Source organism: Chlorocebus sabaeus, chromosome 22 (assembly GCF_047675955.1).
Source record: "Chlorocebus sabaeus isolate Y175 chromosome 22, mChlSab1.0.hap1, whole genome shotgun sequence".
Taxonomy (NCBI): Eukaryota; Metazoa; Chordata; class Mammalia; order Primates; family Cercopithecidae; genus Chlorocebus; species Chlorocebus sabaeus.
Window position 1 is genome coordinate 3969460 of NC_132925.1, and position 17541 is coordinate 3987000.

Consider the following 17541-nt stretch of genomic DNA (forward strand, 5'->3'; position numbering starts at 1 on the left):
TATTAATTGACACAAACTTAATAGAAATTAGTTTTCCAAAGCACATAGTACAACTAACTATTAGAAGCAATAAGTAATGGAGAATGTAAAACTTGTCAGAGCAGCTGTCATTAATGAAATCATAACTTTTAATTTCATATATTTTTCTCATGAGCTTATTCTACCTTTATTATTGGTTGAAAAATAATTGCAGATAGATAAGATATGTAAGATAGATATATCAGTAAGGTAAATGGATAGATGCTTTTCCACATATAGATAAATATATGATAGATAATAATTTGATTAGTTAGAAGTAAATTCTAGCCTATTTTTTTCTTATGGTCTATTCTTCCAGAACATGCTTCTGTTGAAGAAATCCTAAAGTGTCAATTGTCAAATTTGTCTTCATTTCCCTCCTAAATTATTTTCCATAGTTAACAAAAAGCAGATGTGTAGCTAAACCACCATTAAAAAGTTACTTAATTCAATCTTAAAGTATTCCTAAAGGGAACCACCATTAATAGAGAGAAAGTATTGCTGGCACAATAACATTTTTTGAGGAATTGAAGTGTTTAGTCAGGCAGCGAGAACATTAATAATTTATGAAGAAACTCAACACATAAAGCAGACAGAGTTGACTCATGACCATTAAAGAATAAATCAAGAAATCTACTGAAGAGATGTTGAAAGTGCTGATAAGCTTTAAAATAATAGGTTTTTTGACCTCTCTAAACACTTGCCATATTTGATCACAAAATGAAAGTTTAAGAAAGGTCTGTATATTTAGAACATACCTTCCTATTCATAACATTAATTATGCATTGTGTAGTTTTTTCAAATAGAGATCATTAAAGGACATTTATAACTAAGACATACAGTAATTTATGTAGATGTGTGTATATACATATATATACACACACACATACACATGACTAACATTTATGGATAGAGTATGAGGTGTAACCATCTAAAATAAAAACAGTAAGTTTGAGTGAACAAATGCCACCTCTAATGGATATCTGTGGCTCAAATTTGAAAAGTTTGATTAGAATTGATCATTTTTCTTCCTTCCTGAAGCGTGAAAATAATATATGGCATGGAATTTTTCTGTGATTCCATGATATGTTACTAAACAACACAGTACAAGCACAGGGAGCCCCCCTACGTGGTAACAGAACATAATTTGTGTGCCTTCCAGGTTTGTCTGACATCTGAAAAGCAAATTTCTTGGACATTTCAAAATCTTGAAGTGCCATAAATACAATAACGTTCTAAATCAAATTGATGCATTGACCCTCTATATAAATGTGATTTTTTTATGGAGAAAGCAACATATTAAAGGTTGAGACCTCTTGGCTTCTCTCACAGTCTCTTAAAAAGCACACCTACCAGGGGCACAATTTTTGCAATTATCCTGAGTCCACAGGTGAGGATTCAGAGAAAGCCTTGAACAAGAGCTGCTATTTAATAAAACACATTTTTTTCATAATTATAGAGTTCACAGTTTTTAGTTAACCAACTTGTTGACTACAATAAAGACATTTTCTAGATCTAAGTTCTGGCCAATAAGATATGAATGAAAATGATATGCGGCAGCTTCTGGGACCATTTCTTGAAAGATAGTTACTGTTTGCCTTTGGTCCATTTTTTAAAATATAATTTTAATTGTTATTTTAGAGTCATGGAGTATATCTGTAGGTTTGTCATATGGGTTTACTATATGATGCTCAGGTTTGGAACACAAATAATCCTGTCACCCAGGTAGTGACTACAGTACAAATAGTTTTTCAGTCCTTGTCCTCCTCCCTCTCTTCTCTTCCCTAATACTTCCCAACATCTGTTGTTACCATCTTTATGTCCCTGAGTACCCAAAGTTTAGTTCCTACATGTAAGTGAGAACATGCGGTATTTGATTTCCTGTTCCTATGTTAATTCACTTAGGATAATAGCCTCCAGCTGCATCCATGTTGCTGCAAAAGACATGATTTTTGGGTTTTTATGGCTGCATACTATTCCATAGTGTGTATTTACTACATTTTCTTCATTCAATCCATGAGTGATAGGTAGCTAGGTCGATTCCATCATGTCTTTGCTATTGTGATTAGTGCTATGATGAATACATAAGTGTGTATGTGTGTCTTTTTGGGAGAAAAATTTATTTTCTTTTGGATATAAGAAAGGTACAATCGGCCGTTTTATACTGAGACACTCTGTTTCCAGGGCCAGGCAGGAGACAGTGGCCTTCCTCTATCTCAACTGCAAGAGGCTTTCCTCTTTTACTAATCCTCCTCAGCACAGACCCTTCACAGGGGGATGGTCAGGTCCTTCCCATCCCACGAGGCTGTATTTCAGACTATCATATGGGCAGAAACGTTGGACAATACCTGGCTTTCCAGGGCAGAGGTCCCTGCAGCTTTCCACAGTGCATTGTGCCCCTGGTTTACCGAGACTGGAGAATGGCAATGACTTTTACCAAGCATACTGCTTGTAAACATTTTGCTAACAAGGCATATCCTGCACAGCCCTAGATCCCTCAAACCTTGATTCTATGTAACATGGTTTTGTGAGCTCAAGGTTGGGGCAAAGAGGTTGGGGCAAAGTTACAGACTAACAGCATCTCAGAGCAAAGCAATTGTTCAGGGTATAGGTCAACATGGAGTTTCTTATGTCTTCCCTTCCTACATAGACACAGTAACAGTCTGATCTTTCTTTTCCCTACAACTAAATATCATCAGGTAAATATCATCATTGAAACTAGTGACATAAAAGTCACACCATACATAATTAAAAGAAAATGCCTAAGTCAGAAGGATGTGAACAATCCTAAGGATATTTGAAGCAAAAGCTATAGCTAAAATGGTAAAAGAATAGAATATGGAGGAAGCAGCTTTATGAGTTGGTAAAATTTTAAGTAATAACAATGTCTAATTGGCATAAAGGGGTATAGTTTTGCTCAGGTGGACAATTAGCAAGGATGCTAAGAGACGATATGGTGCGGGGATTTATAAAGTCCTGAGTTAACTCACTTCACATAACATAATTGACAAAAATTTATAACTCATTGCCTCTTCTTTTTCAAACTTAAATCTTGTGCTGGTTATTTACTGATCCATTGAAGGTCACTGATCCTCTCAGTTCACAACAGCATACCCGCTACTTTTCCTGGGATCCAATAACCATTCCATTCCTTTCCCCTTCAGGCATTGGTATTGATTATTCAATTAACCTCTCACAAATATAAGAGATAGGCATTATTGTGCCTATCTCTGTTTTAATGATGTGAAAACCAAAGCATGAAGAGACTAAAAACAATCACCCAAGTTCACACAATTAGTAAGCAACAGAGTCAGATTCCAACCCAAGTAAAGTGGCTTTAACTTCAAACACTTAATATGTATGCTGTATTGTCAGTGGTGTAACAGCCAGTTATGAATTACCTGTCAGCATCCATTCCCCGTGTTTTTAAACCAAGAGTTCAAATGTAATTTGGAATCCTTGTGGATCTTGTACATCTGAGTCTGCTCTTAATCCCACTCGTGGCTTCTGGCCGTAACTCTCCCAATAGTGGCCATGTGGCCTAAAGCAGATCAACCAGGATATCTCAAAGGACTTTTACTGAGATCATGGTGACCTACTGTTCCCTTGGATATAAGTTAAGAAGCATGTGATTTTAGGAACCTTAGCATTGGCATCAAGAAAAGAAGAGAAAACAGAAATAAACCATGTCTTAAAAGCTAATGTAAAATTCTAAAGGGTCTAAAATCTAAATAGTTGTGCCCTGTTAACATGAAAATGTCTTAAAATTGATCATTTCTATGCTTTCTATCACTTTCATATGTCCTAACATATAACATATGAAAATGTCTTAAAATTTATCATTTCTATCTTGAGTATCCATATTTTAGAAGAGAATGGATTATTCTTATTTTAATTGTAATTAATCTATTTAATTAAGAACAATTTATATATCTTCCAAAATACAGCTTTTAGTCCGATGTGCATCTGATAAGCTTTTTAAATAACCCTGACTCTCTTAAAATAATGAAAACAATAACTATTTTTATTAATGCCTGGGGTATAAAAATTTAGTAATTATCTACATTTTGTTCCAAAGATTGTTCCTGGAAAAAATATGAAACATTATTTAAAAAACTGCTACTTTATCATCTTCATAATTTTGAACAATTCATTACAATAAAAAAACTAAGCAGTTTTTAGCATGTGTACTCTATTACCATCATGTATCCATTTCTACTTATAGAAAGTTTCATTTGTAAAAATCTATGTGGTCTCTTATATGAACTAACTATTTTTTTTTGATAAATGAATGTAATGCCAATGCTTAGAGAAATAAAACAATATATGGCATCTTAGGAGAATAAAATTATCTTAAACCTTTGCTTATAATTCAACTAGATGGTAAATTGGCCTAATACTTCTATTTTTGAAACTCTTTTAGAGTTTCATTGGACCACTTAGATTTTTGTGACTAGCACTATTGAAATTTCCAAAGAGAGTCTTTGATGAAGAAAAGTGAATAGGTGGTGTTTTGTGGCAAATATTTTTATGTTGGACAGATTTATTGTTTTATATAATGACACCTACAGTCATAATTTGAAAATATTTTCCATACTACAGCTAAGGGGCTTTTATGAATATAATGTTTGTATTTTTTAATATTTAATTTTGAAAGATCAGTTTTAGATTAATAGCAATATTGAGACAAAGGTGCAGAGATATCTCCTATACCCACTGCACAAGGGCATAGCGTCCCAGAGGATCCACGTTCCGCCAAACTGGTACATTTGCTGCAATTGATAAACCTACATTGGCACATCATTATCACCCAATGTGTCCACAGTTTAAATTAGAGTTCACTCTTGGTGCTATATGTTCCATTTTAGACAGATTTATAACAGCATGAATCTGCCCTTGTATCATACGGAGTATTTTCACTGCCCTAAGAATCCCTCTACCTATTCATCTCTCCCATCCCGTCTAACCCCTTGAAACTGTTCATCTTTTTACTGTTTCCATAGTTTTGACTTTTCTTGGATATCATCCAACTAGAATCATACAGCTGGAAGCCTTTTGAGATTGGCTTCTTTCACTTAGTAATAGGCATTTAAGGTTCCTTCATGTCTTTTCATGACTTGATAGCTTTTTCTTTTAATGCTGCATAGTGTTCTATTGTCTGGATTAACACTTTTATGTATCCTTTCACTTACTGAAAGATACTTTAGTTGCTTCCAAGATTTAGGACTAAAGCTGCTATAAATATTCATGTGCAGAATTTTTCATGAAAACAAATTTTTAAGATTTTTGGGTAAATACCCAGATCACTGGGTCACTGGGTCATGTAATAGGAGTGTATTTACTTTTGTAAGATATCACCAAAATGTCTTCCAAAGTGACTATATCATTTTACTTTACCACAAGCAATAAATGAGAGTTCTGGCTTTTCCACATTCTCATCAGCATTTTATATTGCCAGTGTTCTGTAATTTAACCATATGAATGGGTGTATAGCAGTATCTCGTTGTTGTCTGCATTTCCCTGATGACATATGATATGAAGCTTCTTTTCATGTGCTTATTTGTCTTCCATATATCTTCTTTGATAAGGTGTCTGTGGAGGTCTTTGTCCCATTTTTAATCAGGATGTTTTGCTTTTCTTCTTGAGTTTTACAAGTTCTCTATATATTTAAGATAATAATCTTTTTCAGATTTTTGTTATTGCAACTATTTTCTTCCACTCTGTGGCTTGTCTTCTCATTCTCTTGACAGTCTCTTTTGCAGAGCATAATCTTTAAATATAATTTTAGAAATTAAATCCAGCTTATCAGTTCTTTCTTTCATAAATTGTGCCTTTGATGTTGTATCTAAAAAGTTACTGCCAAATCCAAGGTCATTTTCTCTTATAATCTTCTAAGAGTTTTAGTTTTGCAGTGTACATTTATATTGTGATCCATTTTAGTTACCTTTTTTGAATACTGTACAGTCTGTCTAGATTTATTTTGTTTTCTCATGGGGATGTCCAGTTATTCTAGCAACATTTGTTTAAAAGATTGTCTTTTCTCCATTGTATTGTCTTTGTCTGTGCTCCTTTGTCAAACATTAGATTGCCATATTTATTTATGTGGCTTTATTTCTGGGCTCTCCTTTCCCATGGATCTATTTGTCTGTCCTTTGACCAATACTGTGCTGTCTTGATTACTGTAACATTATAGTAAGTTTTGAATTTGGATAACATCGGTCCTCCAACTATTTTCTTTCTTTTTCATAGTGTTGACTATGCTAGGTCCTTTGCCTTTTCATATAAACCTTAGAATAAGTTTGACAATATCTACAAAATAACTTGCTGGGGTTTTAATTGGGATTACACTGAATCTATAGAACAAGTTGAGGAGAACTGACATCTTGACAGTATCGAATCTTCATATTCATGAACATGGAATGTCATTTCATTTATTTAGTTTGTTTTCTATCAAAGAGTTTTGTAGTCTTCATCATACAGATCTTGTACATATTTTGCTAAATTTATATTTATATATTCCATTTTTGGTGCTAATATGAATATTATTGTTTCTAATCTAAAATTTCACTTGTTCTTTGCTGGCATATGGAATAATTGGCTTTTGTGTGTTAACCTTGTGTCCTGAAACCTCCCTATAATTGTTTATTAGTTCCAGAAGATTTTTGTTGATTCTTCCACATTTTCTATATAGACAAACATGTCTGTCATCTGTTTTATTTTTTCCTTCCCAATCAGCACACCTTTTATTTTATTGTTTTGTAGCATTAGCTAGGATTTCAGGAATGAATATTGAAAATAAATGGTGCGAATGGGCATCATTGCTTTATTTCTGGTCTTAATTGGAAAGCTTCTGGTTTCTCATGATTAAGTATGAGTTTGTATATGTTTTCTAGATACCCTTTATCAAGTTGAATAAGTTGCCCTCTATTTTTATTTAACTGAATTTTTATCACTAATGAGTGTTGGATTTTGATGATTTGTTTTCTGTATTTATGGATATGGTCATGTTGTTTTTCATCTTTATCCTGTTGATGTGATACATTACATTAATTAAATTTTAAATGTTGAACCATTCTTGCACATCTGAGATAAATCCTATTTGGTAACAGATATGGTTTGGCTGTGTCCACACCCAAATCTCATCTTGAATTACCATGTGTTGTAGGAGGGACCTGGTTGGGGGTAATCGAATCATGGCAGCAGGTTTCCAGTGCTGTTCTCATGATAGTAAATAAGTCTCACGTGATCTGATGGTTTTATAGGGAGGTGGGGGTAGTTTCCCTGCACAAGTTCTCTTTTTGCCTGCTGCCATCCATGTAAAACATGACTTGCTCCTCCTTGCCTTCCACCATGATTGTGAGGCCTCCCAAGCTACTTGGAACTGTAAGTCCATTAAACCTCTTTCTTTTGTAAATTGCCCAATCTCAGGTATGTCTTTATCAGCAGCATGAAAATGTAGTAATACAGTCATGGTGTATAACACTTTTTCTACCTCGTTGCATTCAATTTGCTCATATTTTGGTGAGGATTTTTAAATTGTTATTAATAAGAAATAATTGTTTGTAGGTTTTCATTCTCGTGCTATGTTTGGTTTTAATAATAAAGTGACACTGGACTTATAGAACAATTAAGAAATTCTTCTCTGTTCTTCTCCCTTCTGAGAAAGATTGTAGAGAACTGGGAGAAATTTCTTATTTTGCCTGGAACTCACCAGGTAATTCATCTAGGCCTGGTGTTTTCAGATTTAGAAAGTTATTTAATATTGCTTTAATTTCTTTGACAGATATAGGTCTATACTGATTGATGTTTTCTCCATGTGTGAGTACTGACATATGGTGTCTTTCAGGAATCTGTCCATCTTATCTAGGTTATCAAATCTGTGGGCATAGAGTTATTCATAGTATCTCATTATTATCCTTTTAATGTCATAGGACCTGGAGTTTTGTCCCCTTTTTCCTTTATGACACTATTAACCTGTGTCCTGTTTTTTTCTTAGTAGCCTGGCTATAAGTTTATAAATTTTATTAATATTTTCAAAGAACCTGCTTTTGCTCTCATTGCTTTTTCTCTGTTGATTCCCTACATATCACATTTAAATTATATTTATATTTTGAAAATAATTTGTCTTTGAGACAGAGTCTTGCTCTGTTGCCCAGGCTGGAGTGCAGTGGCACAATCTCGGCTCACTTCAATCTCCACCTCCTGGGTTCAACTGATTCTCCTGCCTCAGCCTCCTGGGTAGCTGGGACTACAGGTGCATGCCACCATGCCTGGCTCATTTTTTTTGTATTTTTAGCACTGTGTTAGCCAGGATGGTCTTGATCTCCTAATCTCATGATCTGCCCACCTCAGCCTCCCAAAGTGCTGGGATTACAGGCATGGGCCATCGCACCCGGCTGAAAACAATTTTTTAATGCTGAAATTTAACTGAACCAGTCAAAACACTAGTAATTTACATAAAGAATCCAAAGTTATTTGGAAAAATATAAATAATCTTTAAATTTCAAAACTAAGAAGAGTATAACATAACTTATATTGGCTCCAAACAATCACTAAGTGGATTTGTTTTGTTGATTTTAGATTCTGATACAAGGAGTGGTATTCTCTTTTCCTTTTAAAAAACTGATGAAAGAGTTAAGAATATGCTACCATAAAATATGCTGCTGTGGCATATTGACTTTTTTGTGTTAATAGCACTTGATAAACAGCAGGTACAACATCACTCTGAGCTTCACTCTGTTTCTTAAAAGCAGGAGAGGAAATTTCACATGAAAGCTGTCCTCCCTATACAAGGATTAAAGTAACATTCTTATCAAGATAGAGAAGATGAGATGGAGAGGATTCTTTACAGACTGATAAAATAACTATTTTCTTCTTTTAGCTTCCCCATATAATTAAATTATATTTTTGCAATATAGTATTCATTTTCCAATTCAGTATAAAATGTTTCAACATTAACTGCATCTTTGAGTCTTTATTTTCTTATGAAGGTGACTCTGCCACATAAAACATAAATTATACAAATGTGTACACTGTTCTCATTTTGATCTATGTCAATTTAGTTTTCAAGCCCAGCTGAAAATCCTAAGAGGATAGCAGTAAAATTTTGCCTCCTCTACATGAAGAAAAGAAAGGACAAGTACTTTGTTCAAGAAACAAAACTGGCAGGGGATGATGGCCTCACACTAATCGCAGCACTTTGGGAGGCAAAGGTAAAAGAATTGCTTAAGCCCAGGAGTTTAAGACCAGCCTGGGCAAACAATAAGATTTCGTCTCTACAAAATATTTAAAAGAATTAGCCAACCACAGTGTTTTGCGCAGATGGAGTCTCAACTATTCAGGAGGCTGAGGTGGAAGGATTTCTTGAGCCCAGGAGATTGAGGCTGCAGTGAGCTGAGACCATGCCAGTGCACTCCAGCCTGGGCAACAGAGTGAGCCCTTGTCTCAAAAAACAAAACAAAAAATAATAATAATCATAAAATAAGACAAAACAAAAAAGAAACAAAATTGATGAATAGGAGAAGAAAGATTTAAACTCAAGGGTTTTTTTTTTGTTTTTTTTTTTTTGTATTTTTTTCTTACACCAGTGATTATCAGAGTCAAAAATTTTCCAGATCAATACAACTAACCAAAAGGGAAAGAGAGAACATCAAGATAAATCACACTTTCGTTACACACAGGCACACACAAACAAAATAATCTTTTAAATGTAAGAGTAGGAAGTACATAATCCACAAAATGGCCACATTTTAACTTAAGCAAAACAAATAAGATCAGTGTAAACAAATACTCATGACTGATATTTAAGAACCAATGTCTCACGTCAATATGTATCCTACATAATCTCATTTCTTTTTCCAATATCTTAATTTGTTCTCCCGAATGACCTAGCCTATTATAGCTAAAAAATATAAAATTTGTCAAATATTTTTAATAGGGTATATAATTAGTCTAATATGTTTCAAAAACATATTTAATTTAGAACAGAGACATCAGTAGCTACATAATTATTTTAGCAACTATGTGTACAAATAATTTTCATATGGGTCTGAGAGATAAATGGAAGAGAATAAATTACGGAGAAAAAGGAAAAGGTTTTAAAATATTAGACAATTATTAATGTTTCAGACAAAAGGGTTTCAATATATACTGATATCAAAAATGGCATTAATATAATAAATATACATATATGAAGAGATATAAACTATCAATGCATCAGACAACTACTTTTACTAGACACTAGATACTGGATGTCACAATAACTAGATTCTGCCTGAAAACGCTTTTGTTATGCTGTTAATGTTTGTGTCCCTCTGCCTGCCCCAAATTCAAATGTTAAAACCTAATCCCCAATGTGAGGCTATCAGGAGCCTTTGGTGCTAATTAGATCATCACTTCCATTACCATTAAAATAGGCTCACTGTCCTCATATGGGAGGCCCCAGAGAGCTAGCTGCCTTGCCCGGTTTTTACACCATATTAGGATACAGCAAGAATGCATTTTTATACCAAACCAGAAGTCTGCCCTCACCAGGCATGGAATCATCTGCTGCTGCATTGACTTTGGACTTCATAGCCCCTGGAATTGTGAGAAATAAATTTCTGTTGTTTATAAGCCACCTGTCTATGAAATTTGTTATAGCACTCTGAATGAAGAAAGACAGGGCTGACATGAGAATTTATGAACCAATAAAGAAGCTGAAGAAATAACTGACAGAACACAGAGTAAGGAAGACGAGAGATATTAACAAAAAGGAAAAGAGATATGAAAGATGACTTGAGAAATTCTAGCATAGACCTAATAAGAAGCTCAAAGACATAATAGCTTAGAATTTTTCAAAACTGGTAAAACCCATGAAGCTACATGTACACTATCTAGTTATGATTAAAAAAAGAAACCCACACCTAGACATCTTGTAGTGAAACTGCAACACACACGTGCACACACAACCTTAAAGCAGCCAGAAATTAAGGACCTGTCACACACCAGTATTAGCAAACTACTCAGCAACAAAAATGGAAGCCAGAAAACAGTCTAAGAAGGTCACCAAACTATATTCGCAGCAAAATCATTTTTCAGAAATGAACTGAAATAAATATGTATGCAAATAAACAAAATGTGCAAGCATTTCCCATCCAAAAATAGCTTAAAGGAACTTTTAAAGATACAGTTTGAAATGAAGGTTAGGACCCTGAAGGAAGATTTGAAACAGAATAATAATGTGCAAGGGAATTGGTAAGCATGTAAATAACACTACATTAATATTGTTTGTGTAAAATGCTAATCATCATATTCCAATGGTTGAGTGTTCAGAGAGAATGAAACCAGAAACTAGATTAGAGTAGCATCAAATTTTGGTTGGCATGTTCTAAGTCATATATCAGACAGTGGATATTTGGTATAGAAGTAAATGAACCTACTTGTTAGCAATTATTTGAATAAATCTTGTAAATTTAGTTTGAATAGCATCTCTATAAAAAATGAATTTTGCTCTTCCAATACTTTGAACTTGGTGAAGCCAGGCCCAGTGTATAAAGGATCTTTGAATAACTATCCCTGAGTAGAGCACCTGGTAATGAGTTGTAAATATGATCTACTGAATTTATGAGTGAATAAAATGAATGAATACTGATAACCTTTCTATATTTTTCAATAATAATTGACTTATAAATTGAAAAACCATAATAGGATTGTTTTATTTACTTTAGATAAATGTAAAGAATATGAATCTACTTGTGAGTATAAATGTAAAGAATATGAATCTACTTGTGAGTCCTGAAGGGGCCTAGTGGATCTTGCACTTAATTTGACCTCTGGAGTCTGAATTCATTTACAGTTCTGTTACACAAGTCACTGAACTCTGTGGCTCGGTTTCCTCGTGCATAATACAGTGAAGAATAACTGACTTATACTGTTCATCAACTTGTTATGTTGTAAAAGCACATGAACTAATGTATATAAAAAGTTTAGTAAGTTATAAGAAAATTACTGAAGATGTTAAATAAAGCATTATGATTACACACAGAGATTACATGTAAGAATAAATATAGCTCAGAAATCATTATTTAAATTGCATTTAATTTTTTGGTTTTTGTTTTTACTCTGAGAAATAGCAATTATAGTTTTGTAGAAAATTTTTAAAATAGAAAAGTATGAAAAAGGAAAATTTTAAATTCTCACATCTAATCATATACTTGCTAATGTTACTTCTACACACACACACACTCAGAGGCATGCCTTGTTTTTATTGAAATTTGCTTTATCATGCTTCACAAATATCGCACTTTTTACAAGTTGAAGTTTTGTGGCAGCATGTGTTGAGCAAGTCTATGGATGCTATTTTTCTTACAGTATGTGTTCACTTCCTGTCTCTGTCACATTTGGCAACTCTGGCAATATTTTAAAACTTTTCACTATTGTATCTGTTATGGTGATCTGTGATTAGTAACCTTTGACATTACTATTCTAATTTTGGGGTCGGGGAGAGCGCACCATGAACTTTGCCTGTAGAGGACAGAAAGCTTATTTGATCAATGTTGTGTGTGTTTTGACTGCTCCACCTACCCAATTGGTCATTCCCCTGTTTCTCTCCTTACTTTCTGGCCTGCCTATTCCCTGCCACACAACAATATTGAAACCAGAACAATGAATAACCCTACAAAGAGCTCTAAAATGTTTAAGCGAAAGGAAGAGTTGCATATCTCTCATTTTAATTAAAAAGCCAGAAATGATCAAGCTTAGGAAGGCATGTCAAAAGCTAAGATAGGCTGAAAGCTATGCCTCTTGTGCCAAAAAGTTATCCAAGTTGTGAATACAAACAGAAATTCTTTTTTTGTTTGTTCGTTTGTTTTTCTGAGACAGAGTCTCGCTCTGCGGCCCAGGCTGGAGTGAGCGGCGCCATCTTGGCTCCCTGCAAGCTCCGCCCCCCGGGTTCCCGCCATTCTCCTGCCTCAGCCTCCCGAGGAGCTGGGACCACAGGCGCCGCCACCACGCCCGGCTAGTTTTTGTATTTTTCGTAGAGACGGGGTTTCACCCTGTTAGCCAGGATGGTCTCGATCTCCTAACCTCGTGATCCGCCCGCCTCGGCCTCCCAAAGTGCTGGGATTACAGGTTTGAGCCACCGCGCCCGCCCGAACAGAAATTCTTAAAGAAAATTGTAAGTACTACTCCAGTGAGCACAGGGATGATAAGAAAGTGAAACAGCCTTATTGTTGATATGGAAAACACATTAGTGATTTGAATAGAAGATGAAACAAGCCACAACATTCCCTTAAGTCAAAACCTAATCTAGAGCAAGGATCTAACTCTCCTCAATTCTATGAAGGCTGAGGGAGGGGAGAAACCTACAGAAGAAGAATTGGAAGCTAGCAGAAGTTAGTTAATGAGGTTTAAGAAAAGAAGTTGTTTCCATAAACCTAAAAGTGCAAGGTGAAGCAGCTAATATAATGAAGAAGCTGCAGAAGTTATCCAGAAGATCTAGCTAAGATCACTGATGCAGGTGCTGCACTCAACTATAGATTTTCATTGTAGACTTAACAGCCTTCAACTGGGAAAAAAAAAAAAAAAGTCATCTAAGACTTTCATAGCTAGAGAAGATGAGTCAATAACTGGCTTCAAAGCTTCGAAGGACAGACTGACTGGGGCTAACACAGCCAGTGAATTTAAGATGAAGCCAATGCTTACCATCCAAAAAATCTAGTGCCCTTAAGAATGATGCTAAATCTATTCTCCCTGAGCTCTATAAACGAAAAAACAAAGCCTAGGTGATAGTACATCTAACCATTTATAGCATTTACTGAGTTTTTTTGTTTTTTTGTTTTGTTTTGTTTTATGCGTTAAGTTCTAGGGTACATGTGCGCAACGTGCAGGTTTGTTACATAGGTACACATGTGCCATGTTGGTTTGCTGCACCCATCAACTCATCATTTATGTGAGGTGTTTCCCTTAATGCTATCCCTCCCCCAGCCCCCCACCTGAGTATTTTAAGACCACTGTTGAGACTTATTGCTCAGAAAGAAAAGATCCCTTTCAAAATACTGCTCGTTACAATGCACCTAGTCACCCAAGAGTTGTAATAGAAATGCACAAGGAGATTAATGTTGCTTTCTGTCTGCTAACACATTTTTTTTCTGCAGCCCATGGATCAAGGAACAAATCTGACTTTCAAATCTTATTATTTGAGATAAACACTTCATAGGGTTGTGGTAGTCACAGATAGTGATTCCTCTGATGGATCTGGGCAAGGTAAACTGAAAGTCTTCTGGAAAAAGTCACAATTTAGGATGCCATTGAGAACATTCTTAATTCACGGGAGAAGGTCAAAATGTAAACATGATCAAAGGTTTGGAGGAAGGTGACTATATCCTTCCTGGGTTACTTAGAAGAGTTTAAGCCTCCATTGGAGGAAGTAACTGCAGATGGAGTAGAACAGAATTAGAAGTGGAATCTAAAGCTGTGTTGAATTACTGCAGTCTCATGATACAATATTAACAGATGAGAAATTGCTTTTTATGAATGAGCAAAGACAATGGTTTCTGGGGATGGAAAGTACTCTAGGTGACGATGCTGTAAAACCCTGTTGAAATGACAACAAAGGATTTAAAATATTACATGAACTCAGCTGATAAAGCAGTGGCATGGTTTGAGAGGATTGAACTCAATTGTAAAAGGCATTCTACTGTGTGTAAAATATCATTGCATGATGCAGATAAATGTTTTTGTGAAAGGAAGAGTGAATCAATGAAGCAAACCTCATTGTTTTAAGAAATTGTCATAGTCACCCCAACCTTCGGCAACCACCACCCTGATCAATCAGCAGCTATACAGATGGAGGCAAGACACTCCACCAGCAAAAATTACAAGCCAGTGAAGGGTCAGCATTTTTTAGTAATAAAGTACTTTAAATTAACATATGTACTTTTTCTAGAAATAACGCTCTTGCACATTTAATATAGTACAGTATTGTGTAAACATAACTTCTACATGTGCGGGGAAACTAAAACATTCATGTGACTCACGTTATTGTAATATTTACTTTATTGTGGTGGTTTGGAAACAAGTCTGTAGGATCTCCAATGTATGTCTGTTCACAGTGTTGAAATTATAATTGCGCCAGGCACGGTGGCTCACGCCTGTAATCCCAGGACTTTAGGAGGTCGAGGCGGGTGGATCACAAGGTCAGGAGTTTGAGACCAGCCTGGTTAATATGGTGAAACCCCATCTCTCCTAAAAATACAAAAAAATTAGCCGGACGTGGTCGCACATGCCTGTTATCCCAGCTACTCGGGAGGCTGAGGCAGGAGAATTGCTTGAACCCGGGATGCGGAGGTTGCAGTGAGCCGAGATCGCGCCACTGCACTCCAGTCTGGGTGACAGAGCGAGACTCCGTCTCAAAAAAAAAAATTTAAAAAATAAGAAAACATTATTATAATTATATAATTTATGCTACATGTCATGTATTTGTGCTCTGCTTTTATTTTTACTCGATTATACTTTGAGAAATATGCCACAATTTTAATATTTCTTAACCAGATTTATTTTAAATGGCCAGACAGAATTTCATTTAAATAGAATAACCAAAATATATTTAACTTCTCTTTTATAGATATGAATACGTAGGTATTAATATATAGGTATATTCTGGATGCAGAAATTCCCAATTCCTACTAATGAAAATAACTCGAAAATATGTATAGGAATCTTAATGTGACTCTGCTATTTCCTTTTGAGTAAAATAGAATGAAATTATTTTTCCAAGGAGATAAACATAAAGCTCAAGATGTTTTTAGCCAAATTCCACTTTACAAAAGGTTGTAGAAGTAACATTCTATGAACGGTGTAGAAAAGTTGTAACAAAGTCAATCCATTTTTTAAGTGGTTAACTTTAAATATCTGGAAATTTAATCATGATTAGATTATTATTATATCTGATTTATCATTAGTGCTAAGATAAATATGGTATTATTGTTTTCTTTTATATTATAGGAAATAAGCATCTTAACCATATTAATTTAAGGGAGGTGCCCCAGAATATATACCCAGTATCAAGACAGATTAAGTGTGTGAATAATAGATGCATTATGAAATAGTACATATTCCGGAATAATTTGGGCATGTGATATAGATACAATGAACAGTAAATTCTGTAAATCCCAAAGATTAGTTTTTAGACCAGGCTTCAGTACAGTAAAGTACTTGTATATTCTCATTTTTATTAATGGTGGTTTTTAACTAAGTAAATAAATTTTTCACTAATTTATTAAACAAAACAATACTATGATAATTTTTCAAACTTCTGGACCATAATGGGCACAGGCTGCATATGTTTTAGTTGTGGCATAGAAAAGTAGAAAAAAAATAATAATTCTGTCAATGGAAAATGTGAAGATGTAGTAAATACTTTGTTAGATTATTTGATACAACTATGTTGGTCCTCAGCCAGTAATACCAGCTGCACAAGAAATGGAAGACAGCAGGTAAAATTGATAAACCACAAATAATTTAATAACACAGCATGCCAATATAAGTACTAAAACTGACTAGGTTATTAAAGAGATGTCTGAAGTCACATGAATTTTAAAAATGATTCAGTGACATTTTGTTGATAATGGTAAAAAAATCAGGTGTAAGGCAAACATTTTAGTTGAAATAAAATATGTAAATATTACCAGTGAAATATACAACTCAGAATTTTGAACAAAGAAGTAACTAGATACCTAATCATGAACATTTTGAACTGTATTCTGCTTAAAATTAATCCAATTTGTAGAGATCATTTGTGAAAAGAATGACAACTAATAACCCAAAGCAGAAAAGAAAGCAAGTTATGGATTTTGATTCCTCTTATCTTCAAAAAAAAAAAAGTGTTAGAATTCTCCCAGTTACTTTTCTCTAATAAGTTTGTATATTTATAGTTTAAATGTGACTATTTTGTTTGAAACCTTCTCAATAAAGCTTTTTTTCTGAATTTAGAGCTCAAAATAGAATAATTTACCTGTTTTACTTTTTCTTTCTCGAGAGAATACAATTTTATAGATAGCATCTCTGAATCTACTTAAACTGGTAAGCTGAATCTTCCAAAAGGCACTGAGAAAACATACACTTTTGTTTCTGCTAGAATGATAAAATGCCAGACAATTGCATTTTAGGTTGGCTATCTTTAAAAGTATGTAGACCCTGAACAATCTTGGTGAGCCAGGAAAAATATATGGCATGAAACAAACATTAATTGGCAGGCGTGTTTGACCAATTCAAGCTCTCATTGTTTAAAATGAAAATACACACATTCATAAAGTTAATTAGAAAATAATTTGAGAAAACATCATTTTCCCCAAATGCTTCACACATCTTTTTGTACTTAATTCAATGGTTGCATCAGTTGCAAAGTTATTATCTGCTACAGAACTTTCTGTCAACTATTTTGTGCATGTTATAGAATGCATATATGTTAGAAGTGTGTGTTTGATTTTTTTAAAAAACTTACAGTGCTATTCTTGAAAAACTTCAGCTAAACATCAAGCACAG

The 17541-nt window shown here is 34.4% G+C and overlaps 1 protein-coding gene across 4 annotated transcripts in view; it reads right to left on the minus strand.

The window, feature by feature from the left end:
* ROBO1 (roundabout guidance receptor 1) overlaps window positions 1-17541 on the minus strand; it is a 1151566-nt gene that overhangs the window by 1086005 nt on the left and 48020 nt on the right. The window lies entirely within an intron of this gene.